The sequence below is a fragment of the Ornithorhynchus anatinus genome, chromosome 5 (genome assembly GCF_004115215.2).
Source record: "Ornithorhynchus anatinus isolate Pmale09 chromosome 5, mOrnAna1.pri.v4, whole genome shotgun sequence".
NCBI classification, from domain to species: Eukaryota; Metazoa; Chordata; class Mammalia; order Monotremata; family Ornithorhynchidae; genus Ornithorhynchus; species Ornithorhynchus anatinus.
Window position 1 is genome coordinate 95320908 of NC_041732.1, and position 16577 is coordinate 95337484.

The window sequence follows — 16577 nt, forward strand, 5'->3', positions numbered from 1 at the left end:
CGAGCAAAGCCATCAAGAATGTAGGGATTCCGAGAGGCAGCTTCAAAAACGGAGGTGGAGGCCTTTCTGGGACAGACCCCTTAGTTGAGCAGGGCTATAAGGGTTAACCATGCAGCAGGATTTGGCAATCTCACATCTATCACTTCAGTCAGATTCACACTCACAGAGAGGCCTTCCCAGACTGATATTCCCCTTTTCCCTCTGCTCCCTCTGCTGCCTCTTTACCCCCCCTTCACCTCCCCTCAGTTAAGCCACCTTCCCCCCCCTTTCCCTCTGCTCCTCCCCCTCTCCCGTCCCCTCCCCTCAGCATTGTGCTCGTCCGCTCATTTGTATAAATTTTTATTACCCTATTTATTTTGTTAATGAGATGTACATCCCCTTGATTCTATTTATTGCTATTGTTTTTGTCTGTCTGTCTCCCCTGATTAGTTTGTAAGCCCATCAATGGTCAGGGACTGTCTCTATCTGTTGCCAATTTATACATTCCAAGCGCTTAGTACAGTGCTCTGCACATAGTAAGCGCTCAATAAATACTACTGGATGAATGAATGAATGAACCTTACCATCAATATCATTATCTTCAAAAGCAAATGTAGCTCTCTCTGTCTCCTCACACACACTCTCTCTCTCCTTATGTATATAGATATATATGTAATATGTATATATATATATATATAAATATGTACACATTTCTTTTTGTAGTTATTGAGTAGTATTATTATGTGCTCAATGTTGAGGTAAAGACAACATAACCAGATCTCCATTCATTTATTTAATCATATTTATTGAGCACTTACTGTATGCAGAGCACTGTACTAAGTGATTGGGAGAGTACAATACAACAAAAAACAGACACATTCCTTGCCCACATGAGGTTACCGTCTAGAGAAGCAATATGGCGTAGTGGAGAGAGCATGGACGTGGGAGTCAGAAGGCCATGGGTTCTAATCCCGGCTCTGCCACTTGTCTTCTGTGTGCTCTTGGGCAAATCACTTCACTTCTCTGGGCCTCAGTCACCTCACCTGTAAAATAGGGATTGAGAGTGTGAGCCCCATGTGGGACAGGGACTGTGTCCAACCTAATAAATTTGTATCTACCCCTGTGCTCAGTACAGTGCCTGGAACAGAGTAAACACCTAGCAAATACCATAATAATAATAATTAGTATTATTACTAGAGGCGAGCTTACAGCCTAGAGGACTGTAAACTCATTGTGGCAGGGAACATGTCTGTTAACTCTGTCGTATTGTACTTTCCCAAGTGCTTAGTACAGTACTCTGCACGTAGTAAATAAATATCATTGATTGATTGATTAGACACAGTCTCTACCTCCCACAGGCTTCACAGTCTAAGATACATTTTAATGTTTTCTACTTTTGTTGATCACGTCCTTAGTACAAAGCGTTTATACTAGACCTTTGGGAATGTACAGTAAAACATATACATTGAAGACAGATGGTGTTTACAATCCAGGGGGAAGATATAAAACTAATGCTATCACAATTAAATCTCTTCCCTCCTCTCCCTCACCCCTAATTTGATGATGGCAAAGCACTCCTCTTTCTAAATATTTGCAAAGCTTCCATCCTTGACCCACCCATCCTAAGGTCTTGCAGATTAGTGGGGTTTGGGCACCACAGAGGTAACTTGTGCTCCTGGGTAGGGGGGTATCCAAGTCTATCCTCCCGTGATAAGGGCACATTTATTTTCACAATATCCTTTTGAAGAGAGGCAGGACAGTTATAACTCTAATTTACCGGAAAACTAAGCCATTTAAAGCATTAGCTCTGCACACAGGAAATGTTCAGATGGTGCACCAGCTTATAGGAGTAGTAACACTTTTTTAAAGTTGTAGAGAGAAATTTGGACTCTTTCTCTATTCCCCAAATAGTAACCTTCCTAGACTTACAAAGTAGGCAAGAGGGAAGCTGGCACAGATCCTAAATGAGAGGATAATTGGAAACACAAAGGATGAGGCTCCTGGTCATCCTTCAAATCTGGAAAGGCAAAGTGCCCACTTGGTACCAGTGAACGATGTCTGTTTCTGCTTTTCTTGATACTCAATTTCTACCAGGTTGAAAGGGATAGTGGCTGCTTCATCATTAGTGTCTGATGAAGATGGATTTGCTTCTGTCATCTAACGAGGCCTATTCGCTCCCTACTTTTTCATTGGTACTTGTTAAGCACTTACTATATGCCAGGAAAAGTACTAAGCACTGGAGTAGATACAAGCCAGTCAGGTTTGACAAAGTGCATGTCCCACGTGGGTATCATGGCCTTAATCCCTACCAGATGAGGTAACTGAGGCACAGAGAAGTTAAGTGACTTGCCCCAGGTGGCATGGCAGAGAAAAGGTGGAGCTGGATTCAGATCCCAGGTCTTTCTGACTCACAGGCCCCTACTTCAAGGCCCATCTCCCTCAATGGCACGATGGGGTGACGAGTAGACCCATAGCGACTCCATAATAATAATTTTGGTATCTGTTAAGTGCTTACTATGTGCTGAGCACTGTTCTAAGCACTGGGGTAGATACAAGGTCATCAGGTTGTCCCACGTAGGGCTCACGGTCTTCATCCCATTTTTACAGATGAGGGAACTGAGGTATAGAGAAGTCAAGTGACTTGCCCAAGGTCACACAGCTGACAAGTGGTGGAGCCGGAATTCAAATCCCTGACCTCTGACACCCCAGCCCGGGCTCTTTCCACTGAGCCATGCATTACCAGAATGATTGCAGATGAAGGTGGGGTGTTCTGGGAGAGATATGTCCATGGAGCAGCATGGCTCAGTGGAAAGAGCCCGGGCTGGGATGTCGGAGGTCAGGGGTTCGAATCCCGGCTCCCCCACTTGTCAGCTGTGTGACTGTGGGCAAGTCACTCACTTCTCTGGGCCTCAGTTCCCTCATCTGTAAAATGGGGATTAACTGTGAGCCTCACGTGGGACGACCTTATTACCCTGTATCTCCCCCAGCGCTTAGAACAGTGCTCTGCACATAGTAAGCGCTTAACAAATGCCAACATTATTATATCCATGGAGTTTTCTTGGTAAAAATGCGAAAGTGATTTACCATTGCTTCCTTCCACGCAGTAAACTTGAGTCTCTACCCTGGACTCCCTCCCATCACCCTGCTGCTAAGCACAGGTGAGTTTTGACTTGTAGCAGATTGCCTTCCATTCTCTAGCCACTGCCTAAGCTAGGAATGGAATGGATATGCCTCTGCGTGACTCTCCCTCCCATAGAAGAGATTGGTAGAGTACTGGAAACTCTCCAGGTGCAATCCTGAGAGGGGAATTAATGGAGTGCACAGCCTAAATAGGAGGGAGAACAGGCATTGTATCCCCATTTTACAGACAAGGAAACTGAGGCACAGAGGGGTTAAGTGATTTGCCTAGGGTCACCCCGCGGACACATGTTAAAGCCAGGATTAGACCCCGGGTCCTCTTACTCCTAGGCCTGTGCTCTTTCCACTAGGTCGAGCAGCGTGGCTTAGTGGAAAGAGCCCGGGCTTGGGAGTCAGAGGACCTGGGGTCTAATTCCGGCTCCACCACTTGTCAGCTGTGTGATTCTGGGCAAGTCACTTCACTTCTCTGTGCCTCAGTTACCCCATCTGTAAAATGGGGATTAAGACTGTGAGCCCCGTGTGGGACAACCTGATGACCTTGTATCTACCCCAGTGCTTAGAACAGTGCTTGGCGTATAGTAAGCGCTTAACAAGTACCACCATTATGATTCTCAGATAGCCCAGCTTTTGATGAAGGTCTTACTTCACTCAGGCAGCTCCAGAGAGCCTTATGGAGGGTAAAAGTGCCCAAGCCATTTCATTCATTCATTCACTCAATAGTATTTATTGAGTGCTTATTATGTGCAGAGGACTGGACTAAGCACTTGGAATGTACAAATCGGCAACAGATACAGTCCCTGTCCATTGACGGGCTTACAGTCTAAATGGGGGAGACAGACAAAAACAATAGCAATAATTAGTTCTGAAATGATTGGTCTCAAGAATGACTGCTGTGTTGGAGCTGCGGTGCTGGTGGCTGGGAACGCCATCCAGTCAGCTCTTAGATAGAGTTTGATAGCAAAGCCAGTGGGCGAGAATAAACCCAGAATGTTAACAGGTGGCTTTTCAGAACCGCTTCTCTGGCCTCTTCCCCAATTTAAAATCTTTAACTTAAAACCATCTAGCATTGGAGCTTTTCATGAAGATTGGACAGATTTAGATTGCCAAGCCCATCCTTTCAGAGGGATGCTAGAACTTCTACATGGAACTCCCTCCACTTCTGTATATGACAAATTTCCATTCTCCCCACCTTCAAAGCCTTAATAAAATCCATCTTCTTCAAGAGGCCGTCTCTTACGAAGCCCTCTTTTCTCCTATTTGCCCTCCCCTCTGTGTAGCCTATGCACAAGGAGCTGTAATAAAAATAATAATGTTGGTATTTGTTAAGTGCTTACTATGTGCAGAGCACTGTTCTAAGGGCTGGGGTAGATACACAGTAATCAGGTTGTCCCATGTGAGGCTCACAGTCTTAATCCCCATTTTACAGATGAGGTAACTGAGGCACAAAGAAGTTAAGTGACTTGCCCTCAGTCACACAGCTAAGTGGCAGAGCTGGGATTCGAACCCATGACCTCTGACTCCCAAGCCCAGGCTTTTTCCACTGAGCCACGCTGCTATGTAATGGTGATATTTGCCAAGTGCTTACTATATGCCAAGCACTGCTCTAAGTACTGGGATAGATGCAAGGTAATCAGGTTGTCCCATGTGGGGAATCACAGTCTCCATCCTCATTTTCCAGATGAGGTAACTGAGGCACAGAGAGGTTAAGTGGCTTGCCCAAGGTCACACAGCAGACAAGTGGTGGAGCCAGGATTAGAACCCACATCCTCTGATTCCCAAGCCCTTGCTCTTTCCACTAAGCCACGCTGTTTTTGAACACTTGGTATTTATCCCACCCTCAGCCCCATACCATTTAGGTACATATCCATTTTTTACTTAATGTCTGTCTCCCATCTAGACTGTAAGCTCCTGTGGACAGGGAATTTGTCTTCCAGCTCTGTTATAATATATCATCATCAATGTTATTTATTGAGTGCTTACTGTGTGCAGAGCTCTGTACTAAGCGCTTGGGAGAATACAACGGAGCTGATAGAAATGTTCCCCAACCACAAGCTACTTAGTACAATGCTATGCACAGAGTAAGTGCTCGATATGTACCACTGATTGATAATCACTCTTTTAACTACAGTCTGATTCTGCTTCCGATCAGTTCTCGTGTCAGAATGTAACTTCTACAACTCTGAGGAGAGAATCAAGACATATTCCTCTGGAATACCCAACCTGAGAGAGTCCTGTTTTCTGTAGTTAGGAGGAAGAGTCTAGCGATATTCCTTGGTGAATAACAAATCAGATCAAGTTCAGGCTTAATGTGCTGCAGCAAAAAGATTATGGTGCCGCAGCCTGAATTAGCCCATCACGTCACGACTCAGAATTTGGAATGGCCCCTCTGCTTCGCTGAGGGTCTTTAAATGGCACCGCATCTGTGAGAGGATAAGGAGTTCTCAAAAATTCAAAGCGTCTGCGAAAACTGCACCAAGCCCCATTAGCTCTTCATCCCCTTCTCTCCTCTCTGATGTCAAAAACAGACCCATTAGGATGCCTTGTTTGGGTGTGGGGAGCAGAGAGGCCTATCTGTAATGAGATATCGATTCACCGTGTGGGTAGGAGCCGCGTTGCCCTGCAGGCTTCTATGTACCAGTCGGGTGAGACGCAATAATAACGTGCGGCTACTCTCCCTACTTCTCCGACGCCACTTCGTGCCTGCTGGCCCACCCCGCAGAGAGATCCCACTGTCACGACAACCTCTTCACTGAACCTCCATCTCATCCGTCCCGCTGCTGACACTTGCCTACATCTTCTCTCTGATCTGGCAGTCCCTCCCACTTCAAACACGACAGTCCACCTCTCTCCCCATCTTCAAAGCTTTACTGAAATCACACCTCCAAGAGGCTTTCCCAAACTAAGCCCTCATTTCCTCTATTCCCCCCCCGCTTCTGTGTCATCCGGGAAGCAGCGTGGCTCAGTGGAAAGAGCCTGGGCTTCGGAGTCAGAGGTCATGAGTTCGACTCCCGGCTCTGCCACTTGTCAGCTGTGTGACTGTGGGCGAGTCACTTCACTTCTCTGTGCCTCAGTTACCTCATCTATAAAATGGGGATTAACTGTGAGCTTCACGTGGGACAACCTGATGCCCCTGTATCTACCCCAGAGCTTAGAACAGTGCTCTGCAGGTAGTAAGCGCTTAACAAATACCAACATTATTATCTGTACCCTTGGTTCTGTACCCTTTAGGCACCTGACAGTTACCCCACCTCTAGCCCCACAGCACTTAAATACATATCCTTATGGTCTGCACTTAGCAGGTATCGCAATTATCATTCACTGAGTTGGTTCCAAGGGGGCAGCTAATGTAAAATTACATTACAGAGTAGCAGCGTGGCTCAGTGGAAGGAGCACGAGTTTAGGAGTCAGGGGTCATGGGTTCTAATCTAGGCTCCACCACCTGTCAGCTGTGTGACTCCGGGCAAGTCACTTAACTTCTCGGTGCCTCAGTTACCTCATCTGTAAAATGAGGATTAAGACTGTGAACCTCATGTGGGACAATCTGATTACCTGTAGCTACACCAACGCTTAGAACAGTGCTCGGCACATAGTAAGCGCTTAACAAATACCAACATTATTATTATTAAAATGAAAAGAAACTTCTGCCTTTACTGGTGGCTTTTTCATTCCTTAGCCAACTTAGTATGCTTAGCCATGTGAATGTAGACTCTCACAACTTATTACGTGGCCAAATAGGATACCAAATGATTCATCCTCTCACTAATGCCAGAAACAAGTAGTCTGAATTATTACCTCTATGATATATCTGTATTCCAATCAATCAGTGAAACAATGGTACTTATTGAACATTTACTATGTGCAGAGCACTATACTGAGCTCTTGGGAAAGTACAATATCTGGCCACCGGGAGCTTACAGTCGAGACGGGGAGAAACATATAGGTTTATAATAGTAATAATGGCACTTGTTAAGCACTTACTATGTGCCAAGCACAATTTTAAGGGGGAAGTAGATACAAGCTAATCAGGTTGGATACAGTCCCTGTCCCCCGGGGGGCTCACAGTCTCAATCCCCATTTTACAGATGAGGTAACTGAGGCCCAGAGAAGTGAAGTGACTTGCCCAAGGTCACACAGCAGACAAGTGGCAGAGCTGGGATTAGAACCCAAGATCTTCTGACTCTCAAGCCCATGCTCTATCCACTAAGCCATACTGCTCCTCTTGCCAGCCATACCTACTGTGGGGCTCAGAGTGAGATAAATACCAAGCGCTTAAAGGGTACACATTTAGTACAGAGGTGACACAGAAGGGACAGGGAATAGGGGAAAAGAGAGCTTAATGGTAGGTCTCTTGGAAGAGATGTGACTTTAATACGGTTTTGAAGGTGGGGAGAGTAGTGGTCTGCGGGAGTGCCAGAGCAGAGGACGATGTGGGCAAAGGATTGGGGCCAGAAGAGTCGCAGAGACAGTCCCCAAAAGGGACTGAATTCCTAGTGCCGAGGGCAATTCCAATCCCCATTCTTTGTGTTCTACGGAGGTATTTCCTGAAAGAGCCCCAGCTCCAAACACTGTCCAATTCTAAATGCCTTTCAGTATGTTGTGGGTGAAGCAGACTTATTGAGCTGATACAGATGAGCCACGTATGAGACAAACCTAGCAAAAGATTGAAAAGTTGGACAGAATTTGCCCTTCCTAATGGCTCTCACAATCGTAGCCTCATCAGCCAATGTGATGGCCCAAGCTAGCTAGCCAGCCCTATACATCCGGAGAGATAATTCTGGAAACCTCTAGGATTGGCAGTCTGTCCACTCCTCAGCACCCATCCCAGAGGGAAAGTCATTTCATTCATTCATTCATCAATCGTATTTATTGAGCACTTACTGTGTGCAGAGCACTGTACTAAGCACTTGGAATGTACAATTCATGCTGGGTACCCGTCTCTAATCTGAGGACATCAGCGGGACCTCGGGCCAGCCTAGGGATCAGCTGGGTAGTCAGCCTGTCTGGTAAAGGAAGCAGCATGGCCTAGTGGCAAGAGCAGGGGCTTGGGAGTTGGAGGATGTGGGTTCTGATCTTGGCTCTGCCACTTGTCTGCTGTGAGGCCCTGGGCAAGTCCCTTCACTTCTCTGTCCCTCAGTTTCCTCGTCTGTAAAATGGGGATTAAGACTGTGAGCCCCACGTGGGACAGGGACGGTGTCCAACCCGATTATCTTGTATCTACCCCAGCTCTTAAAGCAGTGCTTGGCACAGAGTAAGCACTTAACAAATACCATGATTATTATCTGGAGGTACAAGGTAGAGCTTTACAAATGCCACTTCTTTCTTCAAAACAGAAAATGATATGAAAGAACCGTTGTTGTTTGTTTTTTTGTGCATTCAAGAAGTTAACTTGTGCTGCCATGAGGTCCACTGAACACATCAGTTCCACTGATAATTGATCCCACTTTACTGAACGGGTATATAGTTGTCACTTTTTGCCTACAGGGCTATCTGTCAATAATCAAGTGGGGGGCTTGCCTACCTGTAGGTTTCTTTCCATCTTTTCCAGTTCTGGTTCTGTTTGCTCTTTGCTCCTCTCTCCTCTCTCCAGAGCTTTGAGTGCCTCCTCCTTGAGATCCTACTTAAGAGCTAGAAAAGTCAAGGTCAAGACAGATGGAAAGAAACTGGGATTCTTGAATTTCCTTATGCAGAACTGATCCTCCCTCCACCCTGGTTTAAGATAGCTCTTTCTTGGGATTCTTCCAAAATGACGGCTACTACTAAATGATTCAAGTTCTCCAGCACGCCTCTAAAACTTCCTAAAACTAGATTTTCTTTTCAGAGTCTTCACCAAGGGCAGCTCCACCCCCTGAAACAAATAGAGGCGAAACTAAAAATAGCATTCCACAATTAGTGGCGACCAAACTTAGCCTGGAACCTGCATAGCATTTTGGATGGCCCAAAGCAAGACTTTAATATAAAGTAAAATAAACTCCCCAAGTAATAGCGTAATAATTAGAAACCTAAAAAAAAGTTAGGAATGACATTATGGGCTCCAGTGGGAAATGGCAAGCAATGACCTTTAAAAGACATTATGTGAGGAGACAATTGCATTATGTCAACAGCCTGGGTCCTGTATTTTATCCAGATGAGACAGACTTTGAAACTCACAGGACTTTTTTTTTCCAGGGATCTGAACTGATAATTTTGGAAGTCAAGAATTCAAGACCCCTTATTAAAATTCTGTGGGGAAGACTGGGAACGATACACCCAGTGAAGTTCTCGTGCAAAATCTCAGGAAAATGATGTAGCCAGAATGGGCTCTGGGTCTCCTATTAATTAAGCACCTCATGGTTTTCAATCCTGGTGTATTAAAGCAAGAGCATCTCCTCCAGCTGACTCCCCCTCAACAACAACAAAAAAAGAATAACAGATGACAGATGCTAAGAAATTGACTATTCTATCACCCGAATAATCATCGCCTCATGACACGTTCAAGGGTCAGTCAGTATTTACTGAGTGCTTGCTGTGTGCAGAGCACCGTACTAAAAGCTTAGGAGAGTACAATATAACAATATAACAGACACATCCTCTGCCCACAATGAGCTTCCAGTCTAGAGGACTAGCTTGGGAATTGCACCCTAAAGGGGTTCTTACATTGTGGTATTTGTTAAGCACTTACTAGGTGTCAGGCACTGTACTAAGCGCTAGGGTGGGTACGAGGAAATCGGGTTAGACACAGTCCTTGTCCCACATGGGGCTCATAGTCGAAATCCCCATTTTACAGATGAGGTAACAGGCACAGAGTAGTGAAGTGACTTGCCCAAGGTCACACAGCAGAGAGGTGGCGGAGCCAGGGTTTGAACCCATGACCTTCTGACTCCCAGGCCCGTGCTCTCTCCACTAGGCCACACTACTCCCTAGCATAGCATACTGCATCTGTTACTGAATTAATCAATCAATCGGTGGTTTTTATTGAGGTCTTACAGTGCGCAGAGCACTGGTTAGGGAGAGTTCAGTACAGTTAGTAGACACACTCTCAAGAATCTTTCAAGCTAATGGATATCCACACTTCTCTAGTGTGGGATGCAACATGGATTTTACAGCAATTTAGCAACATTTCTGAAGAAGGCTGGTTTCTTAATCTGTCTGCTATCGGAGTGAAAGCTAGGAATGATTTAGGAATCCCTCACCCTTCAGTGGAATTGAGAGCAAACCAGCATTTTGTGGCCCTGGGAGGTGGAGGGCAGTTATAGCAGTAGAACTGTGTTCTTTGAATAATAATAATAATGTTGGTATTTGTAAAACGCTTACTATGTGCAGAGCACTGTTCTAAGCGCTGGGGTAGATACAGGGTAATCAGGTTGTCCCACGTGAGGCTCACGGTTAATCCCCATTTTACAGATGAGGTAACTGAGGCACAGAGAAGTGAAGTGACTCACCCACAGTCACACATCTGACAAGCGGCAGAGCCGGGAGTCGAACCCATGACCCCTGACTCCGAAGCCCAGGCTCTTTCCACTGAGCCACGCTGCTTCCCCATCCCCAGCTCTGACCAGAGAGTGCTGGCTTTGCCTGGGGCCGCCGTGTTCATAGTAGTAATAGTGATAATAGTGATAGTGTGCTTACTAGGTGCACAATACTGTGGTAAGCACTGGGATAGATGCAGGCTAATAGGCTCAGACGCTAACCCTGTCCCATATGGGGCTCACAGTCTAAGAGGGAGGGACAGTCCCCTAGACTGGAAGCTTGTTGTGGACAGAGAACGTGTCTTCCAACCCTGTTGTACTGTACTCTCCCAAGTGTCTAATTCAGTGCTCTGTACCCAGTAAGCTTGCAATAAATATAATTGATTAATTGATTGAGAGAGAACACATACTGAATCTCCATTTGACAGATGAGGAAACTGAGACCCATTGGAATTAAGTGCGTCAAGGTCACACAGCAATCACGAGAAGCAGCGTGACATGGTGGATAGAGCACAGACCTGGGAGTCAGAAGTTCGTGGGTTCTAATCCCAGCTCTGCCACTTGTCTGCTGGGTGACCTTGGGCAAGTCACTTCACTTCTCTGTGCCTCAGTTACCTCATCTGTAAAATGGGGGTTGAAACTGTGAGCCCGATGTAGGACGGGGACTATGTCCAACCCAATTTGCTTGTTCCCACTCCAGCACATAGTACAGAGCTTGGCACACAGTAAGCACTTAACAAATACCACAATTATTATCATTATTATTGAGTGGCAGAGCCGGTATTAGAACTCAGGTCTTCTGACTCCAACTCCTGTGCCCCATCCACTAGGCCGCGTTGCTCCTTGTATGAGTGCTATTTAGACACAAAGATAACATTTGTTACTGCAGGTATACACAGTGCACATACTAAGCGCTCAATAAATACCACTGAGGTTGACAAAAGCATCTGTTCACCTATACTGACCTCGGGCAGGTGTGGGAGAGGTATCTCTTCCTGAGTCCGGTGTGAAGAGGAACCCCGGCAGAACCACGGACTGACCGAGATGGGGCTTTTTGCACCAGGCAGCGCTTACTTCACCAAATTCAACTCTGCACTCGTTTGCCTACGGAGAGCTGGCAAGAGCGGTAGATTTAATAAAATGGAAGCTAAATGTTAATTAGAACACATGTGAGTTTTAGCAACAGTGTAAAATGCCTCATTCGTTGCAATTAACTTAAAGTGAACGTCAAGTGGCAGGCATACAATCCTTGTCTTATTATATTTGAATCAACTCTTTGGCGTTACCAGCAGACTGCCTCTTCTGGGTTACTACATTGTAAATTCTCACTCTTTCCAGCAAAAGTCATCGTTTGCTGCATCACCATGCTTTTGTGGAGCTCAAGGGAGCAAGAGAGTAGGAGGAGGAAGTGGGGGAGAAAAGGAGGGAGAGAGAGACGCACACACAGACAGACAGGCAAAGACAGACATGGAAGCCGCATGGCCTTGTGGATAAAGCCCGAGTCCAGGACATTCAGGCTTCTGGTTTCTGCTTGTCCAATCACTGTTCCCCCTACCCACTCCTCCATATCATATGTGGTTGGCACAGGGGTGAAGGATAATAATAATAATTATGGTATTTGTTAAGTGCGAGAGAGTAGGAGGAGGAAGTGGGGGAGAAAAGGAGGGAGAGAGAGACACACAGACAGACAGACAGACAAAGACAGAGATGGAAGTAGCGTGGCCTTGTGGATAAAGCCCGAGTATGAAAGTCAGAAGGACCTGGGGTCTAATCCTGGCTTCTCCACTTGTCTGTTTTGTGACCTTAGGCAAGTCACTTAACTTCTCTGTGCCTGTTACCTCATTTGTGAAAATGGGAATTAAGACTGTGAGCCTCACGTAAGGGGCTTCACTTCACTCTGCTGCACGGATCATTCATCAACAAAAACGTTTTGTCCGTGTCTTCCCATTCCTCGAGAACCTCCAGTGGTTGCCCAACCACCTCAATATCAAACAGAAACTCCTTACCATCGGCTTTAAAGCTCTCAATCCTATTGCCCCCTCCCACCTTACCTTGCTGACCTCCTACTACAGCCCAGCCTGCACACTTCACTCCTCTAGCACCAGCTTGATTAATTGATTGTTGTGAGATGTGGAATGCATCCAACCTGCTCAGCTTGTATCTACCCCGGAGCTTAGTATAGTGCCTGGAACACAGTAAGCACTTAATCAATCAGTGGTATTTATTGAACACTAACTGTGTGCAGAGCACTGTACTAGTGAAGCAGCGTGGCTTAGTGGAAAGAGCACGGGCTTGGGAGTCAGAGGACGTAGACTCTAATCCCACCTCTGCTACTTGTTTGCTGTGTGACCTTGGGTAAGTCACTTAACTTTTATGTGTCTCAGTTACCTCATCTGTAAAATGGGGAAAAAGTTCATTCAATAGTATTTATTGAGCGCTTACTATGTGCAGAGCACTGTACTAAGCGCTTGGAATGAACAAGTCGGCAACAGATAGAGACAGTCCCTGCCGTTTGACGGGCTTACAGTGAGCCCGACGTGGTACAACCTGATTACCCTGTATCTACCCTGGTGCTTAGAACAGTGCTTAGCACAGAGTAAGAGCTTAACAAATACCATAATTATTATCATTATTACTAAGTGCTTGAGAGAGAACAATATAGCAGTTGGTAGAAATATTCCCAGCCCATAGGTACTCAAAAACAAATACTTTAAAAACAACAACAAAACAGACAAAAATCCCCTTGTCCAGGGCTGGAGTGTTCATTCATTCTTCAGTAGTATTTATTAAGTGCTTACTGTGTGCATAGCACTGAACTAAGCGGTTGGGAAAGTACAATACAGCAATAAAGAGTGACAATCCCTGCCCACAACAATCTCACCATCTAAATAATAATAATAATAATGATATTGGTTTTTGTTAAGTGCTTACTATGTGCCAAGCACTATTCTAAGTACTGGGGTAGATATAGGGTCATCAGGTTGTCCCACGTGAGGCTCACAGTCTTAATCCCCATTTTACAGATGAGGTAACCGAGGCACCGATAAGTTAAGTGACTTACCCAAAGTCACACAGTTGACAAGTGGCGGAGGACGGATTAGAACCCATGACCTCTGATTCCTAAGCCTTTTCTCTTTCCACTGATCCACGCTGTTTCTCTAGGGAGGGCGGGGTACGGGTGGGGGCTCAGACATCAGTGCAAATAAACAGACATCAATATAAATTAATAAAATGACAGATATAGACAAAAGTGCTGTGGGGGCAGGGAGGGGGGAAAGTAAAGGGAGCAAGTCAGGGCGATGCAGAAGGGGAGGAGGAGATAAGGAAAAGTGGAGCTTAGTCTGGGAAGGCCTCTTGGAGGAGATGGGCCTTCAGTAAGTCTTTGAAGAAGGGTAGTTAAGCAGAGGGTCTGGCAGCTGGAGGCTTCTCTCAGTCAGTCAATTGTATTTACTGAGCGCTTACTGTGTGCAGAGCACTGAACTAAGCTCTTGAGAGAGTACAATACAACAATAAACAGACACATTTCCTCCTCACAGCGAGCTTACTCTCAGCGCCTCACAGCAGTGCTGTTCATCAACGGAGCCCCACGGCTTCCCCTGCAGACTGCCGCAGTCTCTCCTGGTGTATTCCCTGGCTTCCGACCTCTCCTCCAACCGCTGCCCCAGAGCTGCCCTGCAGCAGCTTGTGGAAGCAGTGATAGCAGGAAGCCAACCTCCTGGCCACTCCACCACACAAGTATCTGCCCTTGGTCTCTCATCCCAAGGACGGAGTGTCTGTACGTATCCCGTATCCCGGGGGACCGATCTGTTTCTTCTCATTCTCTCTGCAGGAGGGCAGCTCTTGGGTTTCGTTTCAGCTTGGAGACGTCGGGCCAAAGCAGAGCCGCGCAGAAGCACCTCTTTTTGAAACAGCTAAAGAGACAGTTTCATGTTTCCCTCCATCCGTCTTACCCAGAGACACCTTCCAAAGTCTTTTACTTCTGAAATCCATTTCCTTTACAAGGGCAGAGCCGCTGAATCTCTCTCCTTACAGAACACTTCTTTTTTCTTCCGGATGGGCAGCATGCTATTTCCACGTCATTAAAGTTTCTTACAGCCAGCAGGGATTGTGCCATTTATTTTGTTCAAGTCAGCGGTGATAGTGACAGTTGTAATAGTACTTATTAAGCACTTACTGTGGGCTGAAGTTCCTCATAGGTTGAAAAGCAACAGGCTCCCAGATAAGCCTAAACAGTCTATGAATTTCACCTCACCATCTCAAATGCCATAAATGGTCACCACTGAGCTATTGTTAACATCGGCAGTGTGAGAATCATGGGAGAAAGGGTTTCTAAGATAGAAGGAAAGAAAGGAGAGTCTGGAATGAAGTGGCCGAGGATCAATGAATCAATGGGCACTGTACAAAATACGTGGGAAACTACGGTACAACCGAGTTGGCACATATGCTCCCTGCCTACCCAAGTTTAGAGTCTAGTGGGGAAGACACACATTAATATAAATGAATAATTTATAATACATAATTTATATCTATATCTATCTATATGGAAGAGGGAAAAAGTGTGACTTAGTAGATCGAGCAAGGACCTGGGTCTCAGAAGGATCTGGGTTCTAATCCTGGCTCCACCACTTGTCTGCTCTGTGACTCTGGGCAAGTTACTTCAACCTTGGGCAAGTTTCTTCACTTCTTTGGGCCTCAGTTCCCTCATCTGGAAAATAGGGATTCAGACTGGGAGCCCAATGTGGGATAGGGACTGTGTCCAGCCTGGTTAGCTTGTATTTACCCAAAACTTAGTAAAGTGCCTGGCACTTAGTAAGTGCTTAACAAATACCACAATTATTGTTAGTGAAAGAAGTGAGGAGGAGAAGGAACAGAAGAATCATTTACTAGGGAATAGGAGATATCCTGGAGAGATAACCACATCATTTCCCAATTCACCCTTTCCTCTCCATAAAAATGGTCACCATCCTGGTCTAGGCACTTATCATATCCCACCTCGACTACTATATTCAGCTTCTGTCACCTGCTGCGAGGGGACAGGTTTGAAGATCAGCCTGGCGAGAGGGAGAGACCAGAGTCAGAAAGGCTAAACTATGCAAGATTTATTCTACATAGCAAATTGAACTTCCCTTTTTGGTAGGAATATACTTTAGTTAGTCACATGCGGTCAATTGAACTTCCCTCCAGGGAGGAATACGCTTATAGATTACTCGCATATGGCGAAACACCTAGCTTCCACCCACAGATGCTTGCCACTTGGGAGGAATTCATTCCTGTGTCCCTCACACATAGTGAAGCACCTCGCTCCCACCCATGAACACTTCCCACTTGGGAGGAACTCTCATATAACTTATATGTCAGTGGCGAAGTGCCCGAGCTTCCAGCCCTACCAGCACTCAGCGGCACACTCATCTGTCCTACGGCCCTCACTTGGGACAGAGTGGACATCTCACACTCTGGGCAGAGGTGACACACGGCTGGCTGCTGTAAGTCTCCAACCTGCCCAGAATGTCAGAGATGGCGGGTACTTACCAACTGTCCTTCCAGGACATTCGGGCTTCTGGTTTCTGCTTGTCCAATCACTGTTCCCCCTACCCACTCCTCCATATCATATGTGGTTGGCACAGGGGTGAGGGATAATAATAATAATAATTATGGTATTTGTTAAGTGCTTACTATGTGCCAAGCACTGTACTAAGCACTGGGATAGATAGAAGGTAATCAGGTTGTCCCACTTGGGGCTCACAGTCTTAATCACCATTTTACAGATGAGTTAATTGAGGCACAGAGGAGCGAAGGTCACACAGCAGACAAGTGGCAGAGCCGGGATTAGAATCCATGTCCTCTGACTTCCAAGCCCGTGCTCTTTCCACTAACCCACGCTGATACCTTCTGTATTTCTGGCCTGAGATGTCTAGCTCATGGTTTTGGTTGAGGGGGCCGTGTCCCAATCCGTGTTTCTGAGTTCCACTTTGCTGGCTCAGGCAGTCACGAGATAGCATTTGACCTTGAGATGGT

The 16577-nt window shown here is 46.0% G+C and overlaps 1 long non-coding RNA gene and 1 other non-coding gene across 2 annotated transcripts; both read right to left on the minus strand.

Annotated features, from left to right (window-relative positions):
* Positions 1–979: 979 nt before the first annotated feature.
* Positions 980–14285, minus strand: LOC114812299. The gene is made up of 4 exons (XR_003759957.2): positions 14108–14285; positions 11528–11676; positions 8636–8742; positions 980–1022 (listed from the first exon to the last, which is right to left on the minus strand). It is a non-coding gene; the product is annotated as an uncharacterized LOC114812299 (long non-coding RNA).
* LOC114812414 lies at positions 3148–3285 on the minus strand. The gene has a single exon (XR_003760067.1). It is a non-coding gene; the product is annotated as a small nucleolar RNA SNORA7 (small nucleolar RNA).
* Positions 14286–16577: the final 2292 nt, after the last annotated feature.